Source organism: Macrotis lagotis, chromosome 6, assembly GCF_037893015.1.
Source record: "Macrotis lagotis isolate mMagLag1 chromosome 6, bilby.v1.9.chrom.fasta, whole genome shotgun sequence".
NCBI lineage: Eukaryota > Metazoa > Chordata > Mammalia > Peramelemorphia > Peramelidae > Macrotis > Macrotis lagotis.
This window is the reverse complement of record NC_133663.1, coordinates 74,248,922-74,264,630: the sequence shown is the minus strand read 5'-3', so window position 1 is coordinate 74,264,630 and position 15,709 is coordinate 74,248,922. Positions and strand designations below refer to the sequence as shown.

The following is a 15,709-nucleotide window of genomic DNA, read 5'->3' as shown; positions in this document are numbered from 1 at the left end:
TTCAGTCTGGACTACAGCCCTTGTAATCTGGCTCCGGACCAGCTCTCTAGTCGGTATTCCACACTGCCTCCTTACTTGCATAGAGCAGACATTAAATAAGCGCTCAAATGAGTTGAACAGTTGACACTTAAGGTTTGTTGAATCAGAAATAAAATAATGAAAATATCTTGTAAAAACATCATTTGGAAGCAATGGAAAGTTTTACAAGTTTGCCATATAATTAATATCTCTACAACTTCTCTGTTGTGACCATAGTGACCTTTTCTCCTAAAACAATGAAATTCAGTACCCAAACCAGAACTTTTCTCTTTTTTTAAGACTTTAAGCATGAAGGATCTTCAATGTGACATGGATGGTGACAAAATATTTAGGTTTCACTGGGATTCTCTACCAGTCTCTCATAGTCAGGAAAATTAAAAGCCAATTGAATGGAAAATATCAATTATCAAGTAATTTAACACAGTAGAACCAACAATAGATGGCATTGATCATGCAAGTAGATAATTTCTTTAATCACCATATATTCTTCTAGTACCTACTGTGTGCTAGATACTTGAGAATGAATGAGAAATTTAATAATGCACAGTATATGCCCTCAAGAGCCTTCCACATAATTAATATAATCCCAGACAAAATTCATTAAGTGCCTTAAGAGACCCAGAAAAAAGAGGTTATGAGAATTCATAGGAATGAATCATTATATGCATTATATCATTTGATATGGACCACAAATAAGTGAAGGATTTTAACAAATATATGCATATATAATTATATGTATGTATGTATATGTTTGCATGTACATATGTATGCATCATTTTAGAGGCAGAGACAGGAGAGAGGAGAAGTCACCTAATAGCATGAGCAAATATAAAGAATGAGAAAGTAATTAAGCAGAATACTGAGTGGTAATTATCAATAAATTCAAAAGCAAGATTCACCATGGATAATTTTTAGATAAAGATGAAGACAATGAAATTAATTGACTTGCCCAAGGCCACACAGCTAGGTAATTATTATTAAGTATCTGAGAATTCATTTGAACTCAGGTCCTCCTGACTCCAGGGCCGGTGCTCCATGCACTGTCCTACCTAGCTGCTCCTCATACAGTTGTTATGGATAGACAATGCTATACTCAGAAGACACGGAAATACTAGATATAACTAGGTTTGGGAATACAGATTTCCAGGAGTCAGATAAATCATCTTGATCATCTTTAATCTGTGCTAGGCTAGGAAACCAAATGAAGAATTTTTAAATGAGTCTAAAAATAGTTTTGGAAAATGGTTTTTGGGTGCTCTAGTATTGGGCTCAAATGTGATAAATTCATGAAAAATTCACCTGACCTACATGTATTTAGGGATAAATTGGTTTATTTAAATTGCTGTAGTTAAAAGTGAAGGGAGAGAAAAATCCAGGTAGCTGGAAGCACTAATTCCCTAAAGGGATTAGCAGCAGTAGCATCAACATCAGCCACCTTGAGAGGATAAAACAGTAAGGAAATGTACAGGAGCATGAGACCTTACCTGGGAGACCAGTCTCCCCAAGAACTGGCTAGCTTCACAATGAAGGAAGACCTAGCAACTCAGCAATTTCCTTTTAAAGGGGAATGTGGGGATATGTAGATGGGAGGGCTAGTAGCTCAGAGAGCAGAGATGAGGTAATGAGGGATAAAAGGGCCAGTAGTTCAAAAGCTTTATCCTTTCAGCCTAGGGCAGGAATCCATTGTTTTGTTGATAGGGACCTGTACTATGCCTAGGGGCAGGAATTTACTTGGAAGCTCTTGCTAGGATACTTTACAAAATTTTACTAAAAATTCATTTACCTCATCTCAATTACTTGAACAGTGGAATGAGGGTAGGAGTGTATATTGCCTTCAGCAATATTAAATGTATGATACATAGGGAACATATTAATTATAATAAATAAATAAATATTAATTATAAAATATATTTCTCTGTTCAATATTTCCTCTACTCCAATATGATGAAAATAAATAACACCTGCATGACAAACTAATTATGTGGCCAAATGAAGGACGGTGACCAAATATACAAAGTGAAAAGGTCAACCTTAAAACTTATTTAATGCTAAATTTGCAGCATCAACTTGGATATGCCAGTGATAAGAGAGTTGCTAAACACTGGACCTATACTCCCATTATAACTGAAATGGAAAAAAATGATAATTGGGAAATATATAACAAAATAATAAAAATAAAATAGAACATAGATAATATTAATATGTGGTTCTCTAAGACAGTATAATGCTACAGAGATACTTATATATGGTTTAGAAGCCTGGCTTCTATTGAATTTGATATGACCAAATAAGATAACATTGACCTAAAAAGCAGATTGGGCTGACTTCCATATGTTGTTTAAATGAAAGATCATAGTCATCAAGTGACTAAGAGGGAATGTTCAAAGGTGATACATGGCAGAAAACAGTTGCTGTTATTATTCAAATGACAGAATAATCTGTGAGAAAGTTGTTTCTTCGTTTATGAAACCTTATTATTAGCCATCCTCAAATAGCCAAGGTCCCAGTATCAAGAGACTAAACAATGAGGCTCTATTACTTAATGAGGTTTCATAGTCTGTAATCAAATCTACCTCCCATTAAAATCTGGGATACTTTTATAGACACGGATACTGATACTACAAATATCTATTCATTTTAAGGGAGAAATTGTTAATATATATTCATTTTCCTTATGTTTGAAATAGGTTTAGTTTATGAAAAATAAATGATCTGAAAAAACTATAATCATAAATGACAACATGAACTTTTTAATAATATACTGATAGGTTTTTCAATTCTAGCATGAGTAATTGTTATAAATGAAGCTATGAAGGAATAAAATGAAAGATCATTTAACATAAATATGTGACAGGCTATATTTATAAAAGTATTAAACAAACTGTCATTTAATGTTATTAACTAGCTTGTTGAATCTGTCCATGAATACTACCTACAAAGCTCTGTCCCTGATTTGAACATATCACATTTGGAGATAAAATTAGATGGCATGTAAGGTATAAAGAAGTCATCCTGTGGGGTTCATTTTCCTTTGAAATGACGTGCTTCTATCTGCTTGCCAAAGTGTAGAGCCAATGCTTTGTGCTATTTAGTAAACTGTGGGATGTTAGAACATTTCCATAGTGATACCTTCAATTTCTCAACAGTCAACCCTTAATACAAAATTATAGCTGATGGAAGAATTGTATAATATTGTGAATACAAAATGAAATCTTGATTTTTTTAGGATTTTTTTGTGATGTAATTTTAGAATACAGGGTTTTTTTTTAATGTGTTCTACTTTGAGAGTGGTATTCACTACTTCAATGTTTATGCAATTGCTATAGGGAGGAGGTATGATTAGCATAGTGCTGGTAATAAAATCTTGTAAGCCTTCTTGTAATTCATATTAATGGTAGGAAGAAACATTCTGGGTGACCTATTTTAGTAGATTAAGAAATGCATGAACAAAGAATGAAAAAGTTAAAGTTATTACATAAAAAGGTATGTTTAGTTTAATAAATGTAGTACAATAAGAAAAACAGTAGCCTATTATTTTAATAATCTGAAGTTCCAGAATATTTCTCTAGTATTAAATCTTTTTGAAAACTTGGTTAGATTTCTTGTTACCTATTTATGTATAGCATTGCAATAAAGGTCTTGGTGCAATGCTTTGTCTCTGTTTAACCAGAGCATTTCCCTCTCTTCTTCCACCATACCTCCATTTGATGACCCAACTATTCTCTGAGAGAAAGCACTGTTTTTCCTGAATTGTGGATATAATAGATGGAAAAACAGAAGGTTGATTCTTTTTTTTTTTAGATGTTTTGTTAGGCAGTGGGGTTAAGTGGCTCCCCAAGGCCACATAGCTAGGTAATTATTAAGTGTCTGAGACTGGATTTGAACCCAGGTACTCCTGACTCCAGCGCTGGTGCTTTATCCACTGTGCCACCTAGCCACCCCCCACTGCGCCACCTAGCCACCCCTAGAAGGTTGATTCTAATTCATTCATTCATTCATTCATTCATTCATTCATTCATCTTATATGCCTGAGACTTAGGACTTGGGAATAAAAAGGCAAAAATCAAACAGCCCCATCCTTGAAGAACATTGTGTTTTGCTAAGTCATTACAAATTATGCTTAAAATCAGCAAAAATTAATTTCTGAGGTGGTTTCCAGTAGTCATCTAGGACAAGTCTTAATTGAACAAGAATTGCATCTAGGATATCCCTGAAAAGACTGTCCAGTCAGTCTTTGAGGACCTCTAGGGAAGGAATATGTCCTGCCTCCCCAAATAGCCCAAGTCATTATTCAATAAATTAAACATTAGGATATTTTCAATTAATCTTGCCTAAACCTGTCTCTTTACCACTTGTACCCACTGTTCCCCATCTTTTATTGAGACTCCACGCTGGGGAACTTGAATACCTCTATATACAGCAGTCTTCAAATATTTGAAGGACTGTGATGGGGGAAAAATAATTTTGTTGTTTTCCTCTGCCAAGGCTTACCACTATGCAATGCCAATCTCTTCTTCAGATTAAGCATCCTGATTTCCTTCAGTCACCCCCTCCTATAGCCTGTGATTAAGGTCTTCTACTCTCCTGAACATCAGTACCCTCTGTATCAGCTTGGGCTTGGGCAGAGGGCCACAAGGGGACTCTAACCTTCCATATTCTAGACTATTCACTGCTCTTCCTGGAGCGAAAGATCACAGTAGTATTATCCATAAGTGGTATCAATGAAGTGACCATTTATTTCACATGTACCAGGAGTCAGAAGCTCCACTAGTTTGAGTGGGCAGCAGACACTAAAACACAACCTGTGAGGTTTGAGGTTTGGAGGGTTGGTGGGAGAGAGAGAGAGGGCAGGGATTTCCTCTCACAGATTATCTAGGTCATCATGCAGGAGGTGGGAAGAAGGAACTGCTTTGGCTCAAGAATGCCAAGATATGTCATCAGGACTTTTGTTTCCAGACTCTATTCAAATAGTACAGTTTTAAAGGAAATGAAGTCTGGGGGTTGAAGTGAGGAGGGAACACATATAGGCAGGAATCAGCCAGTTCATTGGCAATGAGATATGGACCATCGTGATTGAAGAATGAAGAATTACTGAAAAGCCAGGATTGCAAAGCTAGCAAGGTTGGTTGTGGCCAAGTTATAAAGGGTTTTAAAAGACCAAGTAAATCATGTTTGATCTAAAGACAACAAGAGCCACTGAAGTCACCTGTTGACTCAGAGTGGGTTTGTGGTCCGTTACAGTCTGAAGATTTTTTTAGATGAATTTCTATTTAACTATTTCAATTCAATTCAGTAAATATGTATTAGGTTAAGCACTGGGGATACAATAAGAAAAAAAGAATCAATGTCTTCCTCCCAGGAAGCTTGCAATCTATTCTACAAGTCAAATCCAAACACAACTCTTGATGGAAAAATGAAGCCCTCAATGAAGGAAGGCTGTGGGAAGCATTTAATGAGCTGCCCTCCAACCCTCCGACTGAAGGGGAGAAGATCTGAGTCAATCTTTTTGTGAGACATGGTTTATGGTACAAGTGAAGCCAAGCAGAGCTGCAGATAAAAAAATAGATCCTATGACAGGTAGAATAGTGTTAATGGAGCTGTGACTCTTCCATCTTGTATTTGTGAAACTATTTTTTTAACCCTAGTATAAGACTTCATATTTATCTTTATTAAATTTCATCATTATTAAATTGCATTTTGTTGAGATCTTTTTGACCCCCACCATATAAGAAGCAGCTCAGAGGCTGGAGTCAAGAAAACTTGAGTTTAAATTCATCCTTAAACATTTCCTAACTATGAACCTCTAGGCAAGAAAATGCATTTCTGTCTGCCTCACTTTCCTCAAATATAAAATGGCAATAACAATAGTACCCACGTCACAGAGTTGTATTGATTGGCAAAATATTTATAGAACATTTAGTATGGGGTTTGAAGTATAAGGAGTGCTTACTAAAAGTCTTTTTTTCTTCCCTTCTTTCCTTTTTTCTTCATTTTTCCTCCCTTTCTGAATTTCCATTCTGCTATCCATGTAGTTAGCCATCTCTTCCAGTTTCATGTCATCTGCAGATTTTATATATAAATCTGTTGATAATATTAGATATCACAGGATCAAAGGACTCAATAACACTGAGAAAATAATGATTGCTTTTGGGATCACACCCTTCAAATAGCTATACTATCCCAACTAACTATATACTCTCATCCAACCCACATTTTTTTTCATTTTTGTCCCCAAGGAGAGACTTTCTTGAGATTCTTTGCTGAAAATATGCTGAACTATCTAGATAAGCTATCTTTTCTAAAGGATAACTGCCATTTTATCCTGAATAAAACAATTTAGCTTATTTATCACTGGCTTTTGGTGAATGGAGTTGTACTTAGTGCTCACTTTAAGAAGTTTGCAATTACAATATGAGTGGGAATTCATACTCATAAATGATCTATATCTATATCTATCATCTATCTATCTATCTATCTATCTATCTATCTATCTATCTATCTATCTATCTATCTATCTATCAATGGGGCGGGGGAGACCCTAATACCGGAGGAAAGAAATAACTTATATGATCAGTTTTGCCCACATGCAATGATTCAGCTATTTAAACCTTTAAACCTCATGATTTAAAGAGTTTCACAAAGTTCTACCTTTCCCCAAATATTTTTCTGTAACATCTAGTATCACGATCCCCTTAATCTTGGCAAAAATGACTCTTAAAGGAACTATGTATCTGGGAGAGGAAATTGATATTTATTTTCTAGGGAGTGAAAGAAGAGGAGAAAAGTTGGTAGTTAGAGAGAGCCTGAAGCAAAAAATAAGCCTAAGGCTTTTAGAGATGACCTGTTCTGGCTAGATGCTTAGGAATATGTTAGCACCATTCTGGGCAAGGGGCAGGGCAAAAATTTTCTTCCATTTTTTTTCTTCCTTTACATTATGTTACCAACAAAAAAGTTATACTATTATTATGCATAAGAAGAAGAGAAATTATATGTACAAAAATATAGCAACTCTTCCTATAGTGGCAAAAAAAAATGGAAGCTAAGAGGGAGTCTATTAGCTTGGGAATGGCTGAACAAATCATACTGTGTTAATAGAATGGAATACTATTGTGTTGAAATAAACACATTTTGGACAGGATAATGAAGGATTTATTTTTTTCTTGACCATACATACATTACAAGAGGTTTGCTTTTGTTCAGTGGGAAATGGAGGAAAAAAGGAAAAGGAATAAAATTTTATTAATTAAAAATAAAATGTAATTTAAAAAGTGTAATATGCCATATTGACACAAGGTTGCCCCCTCCCTCATACTTACCACCCTTATCTATGCCTCTGTTCTCTAGGACATGTCTCTTTGACATATTCTACCTATTAAACTTGACATCTCTCTTTTGTCTCAGTCTCACACACACACAGACACACACACACATACACACACACACACATACACGCACACAGACAAATATACAGACAAGGGACTGGAAGATCTTTCCAGTCATCCCAGTACAAAATAGTTCTTTGTACACCTTTAAAGGGTTGTTCAATTGAATTGAAATAAATTTCATTTTTTTATGTTGTTGCAAGGCAAATGGGGTTAAGTGGCTTGCCCAAGGCCACACAGCTAGGTAATTATTCTCAGTCCGGATTTGAACCCAGGTACTCCTGACTCCAAGGCCGGTGCTTTATCCACTACGCCACCTAGCCGCCCCTAATAAATTTCATTTTTAAAGAACCAGTTTTAAAATGAAAGGGCCGAGAAATTGGTATGATGGGAGCCACATTGTACATTGATATGGCCACCCCTTTCAGTCCCAGTAACAGAGGAGAGAAGTAAAGCATGTAGGAGAACCAATACTCCAACAGTCATTTCCTCAAAGCATTGTGATTTTTCCCTAAGTTTTGCTAAATTTTGTATTCTGAACAGTTAAATATGGACATCATAGTAAAGAATAAGAGATATTTCGGGGAGAAAGCAAAGTTGTATTCAAGTTTCAATTAAAAAATGAGTGAGGGTTTGAATTCCTTGTGATTTTCCTTTAAAATCCAGAGGAAGCATTAGTAAAGGATTGCGCTTTGACAGAGAATGGGTTTTAATTTGACAATGCCCTGTGATTTTTCTCTCCCTGATCTCTATCTTATGGAAAAAATATTAAAAAGAGAGAAGAGAAGGAAGGTAGGGTTAGACAAAAAAATGAGTCAAATTGGAGAGGGAAGGAAACAGAAGATAAAGATTAGAGCATGGGGCAAAGAGATTAGGCAGCCTGAGCCTGTTGCCAAATTGCTAAGATTTTACTCATCTAGCAAATCAAATTTTGAAAATAAGAATATCTATTAAATTCAATGAGAAATATTCACAAAAAGGGATGAAGTTACAGGAGCTTACAATAGAAAGAGATGGACACCAAAAACAAACTTTATCTTCTTACTCATTTTGTCAAAGTGCCTCGTACACATCAGCAACCAAAGAAATAAAAAGGAACAGAGCACAGTGACTCAGATTTGGTGTGGAAGAACTGAAAGTCCCAGGTCAGGTTTGGGTGTCCTCTTTTATTCACATGCTCCATTTTTTACTCCATATGGGTTTTTCTCATCTCAAACCAGTGAACTGTCAAGTCTGGCAAAGTGATGATCATAGTGAGAAGTTAGTAGTTGGGCTTACAATGTGAAGCACCCCTGTTGGAACCAACAGAGATAAGAGAACAATGTGAGATCATGAATTATTTATATTCAGAATCCTATTGATGAATTTAGAGCTAGAACTTCATGTGAAAGAACACTTTAAAACATTTATGGACTTTGTATTTCCCTAAAGGTTTAATGAATTAGAGGATAAGCTTGGGCTACGTGGGTCTATGGTATTGTTGTCTCCATTCTCTGTAATAATGGAGAACAGCTATCGCATAAATAATTCAAAGCCACAGATGATTCAAAAACCTAATTTTTATAGTCCCAGATAGGTTCAAGTGAATAGAAGGGAGAATAAGGTTGGAATGATGTCTTCACACATTGCCAAATCCTTCTTGGATGGCAGCAGGTCATCCAATGGATCATGGACCCCCTTTATCAGTCTGGTGAAGACTAGAGATTTTATAGTAACAATAATTTCTTATACTAATCTTTTAAATGCGTAAAACAAACATATTGGATTCCAAATGAAACCTATTATATTAAATTGAACTACAATTGTCAAAATATTAAAAAAAAAGATCAAGGATCTCAGGTTAAAGGGTTTTCACATGGTCTGGCTACCTCTTAGCTGAGGGAGAAACAATAGAGAAACAGAGAAATCACTAAAGTAAAAGTTAACATTTCTGTCTAGTCTGAAATCAAAGTACCGCTTCCTGGTCACACCAGTCATTTCATGGCTTTGAAACTGCTCTTTCTGCCCTCCAGCCTCCTTCACTTACTCCTCTTGACCAAGTCTCTGAGACTCAGAAGAGCACAACTTCTTTATCTATAAAATGAATGGATTAGCTGTCTGTCTCTAAGGTCCTCTCTAGCTCTAAATCCTGTGATCCTTCTGGATGGCTTCCCAGGATATCTGCCACACTTGTTCTGTCCTAATTAGCTACTGTTGTGGATTATCCTCTTCTGTTCATTCTTCTCTCTCTTGTTACCTGTCTTCTGACCATTTAAATGCCCATTATCACATCCACAGGGACAGAGACTGACAGGAAAACGAAAAGAGTTATGCAGTTCCAATTTGTCAATGTTATTGCTTGTGAATTTCTAGTTAAAGATTTGGTGGTGAGCAGGTAGAAATTATTGCCCAAGGCAAGTTTGGGGAAAATCTTTGGATATGAATTATCGACAGTGTCATTCTTCCTCATTATTGAATATTTAACAAATTAACTATCTTATTATAAAATCAAACCAGGATATTGTTTTTATTTAACTTTACCAATTTAGAATATGAAATCCTTTTTGAGTAGTCTAACTTTTCTTTGCTTAAAAAGAGGAAAGGGATGTGATCTTCAATTAAAGAACATTTCAATTTATAGATTTTATACACATATATATATATTTCTATATACAATTAATATCCTGTTCATAAAAACAAACTTCCCCAAATCCCACAAAAAATTCCAGGAGAGCTTTATTCTCTTTTAACCTGAGCCAATCTTCTGAAGGAATTAGTAACCAATTTACTTACTGACTTTGAGAAACCCTCCAGTCCAATACTCTAACATTTCATTCTGATTCTTCCCTGATTAGGAAAAGACAAGAAAGATAAATAGATGTATTCATATTTTTTGCCTGATTAAGCTATGAAGTAAATAGCAGATTACCACAGAAGGTTGATGGCAAGCACCAGCCACCATGTGCCTTTGAAGTAAGCAGAAAGTATTTAAAGACAAATGAAGATTGCTGTTTTAATTATTAAATGAGAATTATGGAAGGCAAAAGTAAACAGAACTTCTGTGGATTCTCACTCTATTAGAAGCCCACAGTAGAAAACGAGAAAGACTGCAAATAGAAAAAGAGAGCATCAGGAACAGATGGACTGTTATTTTAAAACTGGGTTCATGTAGTATAAACAATGAAGAATAAAATGTTTTTAAAATGAATGTTGGGTAATGTTTTGCTCAACTTCCCCCTATTGGTTTGTATGTTATTTGTATGATATAACCTATAATGAGGTAAGGAAAATTTTTTTTCCACTCACTCTAAATTAAAGTTCTGATCTAAGTTTGGAAACTTTTCTGAACACCATAACCTGATTTCTCCAGTTCAGTATGGCAATCAATAAAATCAATCCGAAAGCACTGATTAAGTACCTATTATGTCTCATAATGTGTTCTACTACTGAGTATACATAGCCAAAAATGAAACAGGTTCTGCTATAAAATAAACATAAGTAAAGTGGAGAGGAAGAAGATGAACTAGACATCTAGATGAATGAAAAAAGGACTTTGCATAGAAAATGATGCTTGAGCTGATCTTTGAAGAAACGTTGATTGTAAGAGGCAAAGCTGAGCAAGCATAGCTAGACTGGACAGAAGGCATCTATGTGGTACACAGTGTAGACCATTGAATTAGGAGGCATGGATATTTGTAAATGTCTGCCAGAGACACTTAGAAATAATATGACCCTGGACAAGCTCTTTTGCTTCTCTCATGCTCTTTATAAAATGAACAGATATAGTACCTACCTCTTGTGAGCTTCAAATGAGTCAAGAAACAGAAACCAACTTTCAGACCTTAATGGAGTATGTAAATGCTAGGTAGTATTACTATAATTCTGAACATGAGAGCCATCTTGTGTGAAGCTATGGTATTTTGAAATAGAATATTGCTCATAATTGGCAGAATGCTAGTTTGCCATACCTTAGACTATAGGATAGATAGTCTTGTATTATCAACCTGAAAAGGCAGGTTGGAGTCAGGTAGTTTCAACATCAAACAGGAGAGTTATTTTATGATTCAAGAGCTAAAAGAAGTCCTTCTTGAGTAGAAGAGGGAATTGTTAAGCTTGAGATACACCGGTAGCAACTATGCGGAAAGGAATTAGAGAGGGAGAGACTTCTTCAAGGAGAGCAACTAGGAGGTTCTTGGAATGGTCTAGGGAAGAGTAGTCAACCCTCCAGGTATTCCATGAATTTGGAAATGTTTAACAAAATAAATAAAAATACAAAAGAACTTGGATAAGTCAACAAATAGCATCAGGCATCCTCATGCAATGGCTCCACTGTCTGACTTAGAAGGGAGATGGTGGTTTTGAGGGGTTGAGGACAGGCTGAACAAGAGAAATGTTGTGGAGATAGAAGTGACAAGATTTGGCAGATGATTGGATATATGGAAGGGAGAATGAGCACCTCTGGATGACTCCAGGATTGCAAGGTATGATAGTATATGTTATGAGGGAAAGAGAATGAGCTCCACTTGAACATATTGAGCTAGAAATGCCTATGGAATATCAAGCTAGACATGGCTAGTAGGCAGCTGTCCATGCCAGAATAGAACTCAGAAGAACAGAGAACAAGTTATTAGATATTAGTTTTCCAGATAGTTATTTAAGCACTGCAATCCTTAATCTTTTGGATGGATATAGTTCTGAAATATATTATGAACTTCTCTATTTTTTAAAGCAAGATTACACTGGTAAGAATTGAAATATTTACAAAGAGTGGGAATATCATAAGTCTGAATTTCAGTTATAGTAACAATAACTCAGTCATTCAGTGGAACAAAACACCAATAGCTTCCATTTATATAGTGCTTTAAGGATGGCAGAATGTTTTATTTCAATATCTTATTTGATTCTCATAACACTGAGGTAGATGCTATTGTTCTGTTGTTCAGTTGTTTCAGTCATGACTTTTTTGATCTTGCTAACATTAACTATCATAAAGTTCAATATGTGGATTTGGAAAGATTTTACTCATTCTCAAGTTTGATTTTCAAATTTAAGTTTTCCACAGAAACTTTTTAATTTGAATTTCTAATTTAAATAATGCACCACAGTATATCATTAGCATTTCTAGCTTACTTTAGTTGCATCAGTATTTTTTGCATCAAGGAATGAAGGATTTTTAAGAAGCAATAGCATTTTCTTCCTTTTCAAATTAACATCAGTCCTCAGTGATTTCTCTTAATATTCATTATCCTCATCGGCTACTCTACAGCCAAAATGTAAAATGTCTAAGATCATGTTAGACACCAGTAATCTTCATTTTATTTAAGCCACCACTCTGGTACAAATGCATTTTGGTACAAACCTGAGATGTTAAAAATACAATTTAGTACCTAAATACTTAACTTCTTATTAAACATTAAACAAAAGACTTCTGCTTCACACTACTAGCTGATTCTTCATAAAGGTGGAGCATTTAGATAAAATTCTCTCCTCCCACAGCAAGCTAATGTACAAGAAACAGACTTTAAATGAAGGTGTATGTCAACTTGGAAAGTAGACGACATTGTTTTATGGGCAGTTGCAGGTTCAAAGAAATAGTAATCACTCAGCTAGCAGAGTAATAAATTAAATCTGGGGGTGGGGAAAGAGAGGAAGGAAAGAAGGTGAGATGGAGGATAATACAGGAGGGAAGTGAAGAGAGGGGGAAAATGACTCATGAGCCAGTTCATCTCTGCACAATAGGATGACCACAGAAAGGGAAACAAAGAAAATTGCATCCGGCTTCAGTGTTTATGTTTTCGATAGAAATGTGAAAATCATTCCCTTCCCTTCCAGTGCTGTCATGGTCCATCACTTTAGTCCATTTTCACCTTGTGAAGGAATTCTGAATGGGCCTTCCTGCTCTGGCAGCTAATTAATCTCTCACAAGTCTGTTCTTGCAGTCTGTCTGCCTGGGATGCCCCCCCACCCCATACCTTAAGCCAGTGATTCATGACAAATGTACTTATTTCCCCTGTCTGTGTAGTGTTCTCTTCCCTTAAGCTAAATGAAGACATATCTTTTACTTGCCATTTGGAAACTACATAAATTATAATTGCTCAGTAAAATATTTGTAACTTCCCACAACAAATGAATATCCTTCAAAATAGCTTGAAAGGTAACAAATCTTTGATAGAGAATATATAAAGAATATTTTTCACATATATCAATAGAAACAGTTAAGAATAGAAACATATTAATTGTTTATGACTGTGTAGACATTAATTTGTTTTGATATTAAGTTTTTTATCTGGATTCAAATCTTATCTCTGCTACTAGCTATGTTAGCACTTGGATCAAATCATAAATCCCTTCTAAGTCTCAATTTCTGCATCATGAAAGTGTTGAATATCATAACCACTGGGGTCTTTTCCAGGTTCTTATCTACGGCTCTATGAGTTCATGATTCTGCAGTAGTGTTTGGTTTTTTTTGTTTTTTTGTTTGTTTGTTTGTTTTATTTTGTTTTGCTTTGTCTTCCCCTGCTCCTACCCAATAGTCACAACATAAGCTATACCTCGAGGCTTTTGTAGTCCTGTGGTTTCAGCTCTTAACTGTGCAGATCAGTGTTGAATTTATATTTCTATTCTGTTTTGCTGCCTAGATAAAGAGAATAGAAATATAAATTTAACATAGAGTGCAGGCTTTGAAGTTAGGGAGAACTGAGTTCTAGTTCTGCCTCAGATATTTATTAACTGGGGCATGGGCACAAGGTACCTCGACTTTCTCAGCCTTAATTTCTCATCTATAAAATGGGGATAATGATAGGACTTTCCTCTGAGGACTCTTATGGGAACAAAATGAGATAATATAGGTAAAATATTTTACAAAAGAGCTATCATTAGCTTCAGTTCCTTGTCTCTCTTTTGAGCTCAATGTCAACATTTTCAACTGTTGACTTGACGTCTCCGCTTTGTTCAATGGCACTTCAAGTTCACAATGTCTAAATAAAACTTATCTTCCCCACAAAATCTATTCTCTCCTGACTTTCTTTATAAGAACAAGTATCTGTTGATGAGAAGAGGTATTTGATGAAATAGGTCAATGCTTAAAACCTTGCTTTGAAAGATAATTATTTGTTCACTGAATTAAGAACCTATTTCATGATTAAAAGTGTGAGGAAACTATCTGCCACAAGATTCCAGAACTAAAATTTAGAGATTCAGAGCTATGTACATGTATTGACATTAATAAGTTATTATTGTTGAAAATATAAAAGTAAACAAAACATTGATGAATACATTTTATATTGTTTTTTCATCTTCTTTGATTTCTAAGATTAGATGACAGTATTCTAATATGGGCATTAGCCTAATAAAATAAAATTATTGCTAGCTTAAACCAGTGTTATTTTTTCTTTTCACTCCCCAACACAGTAGGTACTCACATGGAATATAGTTCTTGGTCCATCCTAGCTTCCCAAAAGTGCTAAATGAGCAATGTCTGGATAGGAAGGGGCTGACCTTTGCCTCCCCTTCCCTATTTCCCCTCTCCTTCCCCAAAGTTGACAGATACCTATTCCTTTCTCAAGGCCAAGCCCCAGTTCTGCCTCTTCCGTGAAGTTTTAGTTAATGTTCCCAGCAATCATTTCACCCTCATTTGAACATCTTTCTTATAGAATTTTCCAGAGTCCTCATGAAGTCACATTTAAAATGACATATCCTGCTCGATTACTGTGCTTTCTCATCAACACCTTGCCATCATCTCTTTTTGTTGGACTACTGAGTAGGAGAAGATGAAAAGCAAATCTTTACATCTGGCATTAGAAGAAGGGCATAAAAGAAAGAAGCTGTGACCCATTGGTTCTTCAACCCCTCTCCTGCTAACCACAATTTTTAAAGCATACTTTGAAAATAAAAATACATAAAAAGTAACATTACTAATATTGATGAACTGACAAGGCAGCAAGAGAGACAACCCTCTAATAAAATATCAAAAGACACAAAGTGATTATAGACATCCATGCTCAATTATTTCCCAGGCAAGATGTCAGGATAGTTTAGAGGAAGTTTCCTGTAATATCACTGGAAAATATGTTCCCCTCCCCCCACATTCTGAATGACTCATAGTCCAGAGACCATCTCTTTTTCTTGCCCCATTTATTAAAAAAATTAATAAAAAAAGAAATAAACAAATAGGAAAAAAATCTGGTGTGACTTTTGGATGGAAATCTAACATGCTACTTATTAGTCCTTTTTCAGATTCCTCTCATTTTGATTTTTTTTGGTGTTTATTTTTAGTTCTTCCTCACTTTCAAGAAAAATATCTTTTTATC

General features: G+C 35.3%; 1 protein-coding gene across 1 annotated transcript in view; it reads left to right on the top strand.

Moving 5' to 3' along the window:
- SPAG16 (sperm associated antigen 16) overlaps positions 1-15,709 on the top strand; it is a 1,328,678-nt gene that overhangs the window by 729,968 nt on the left and 583,001 nt on the right. The gene's annotated exons all lie outside the window — the stretch shown is intronic.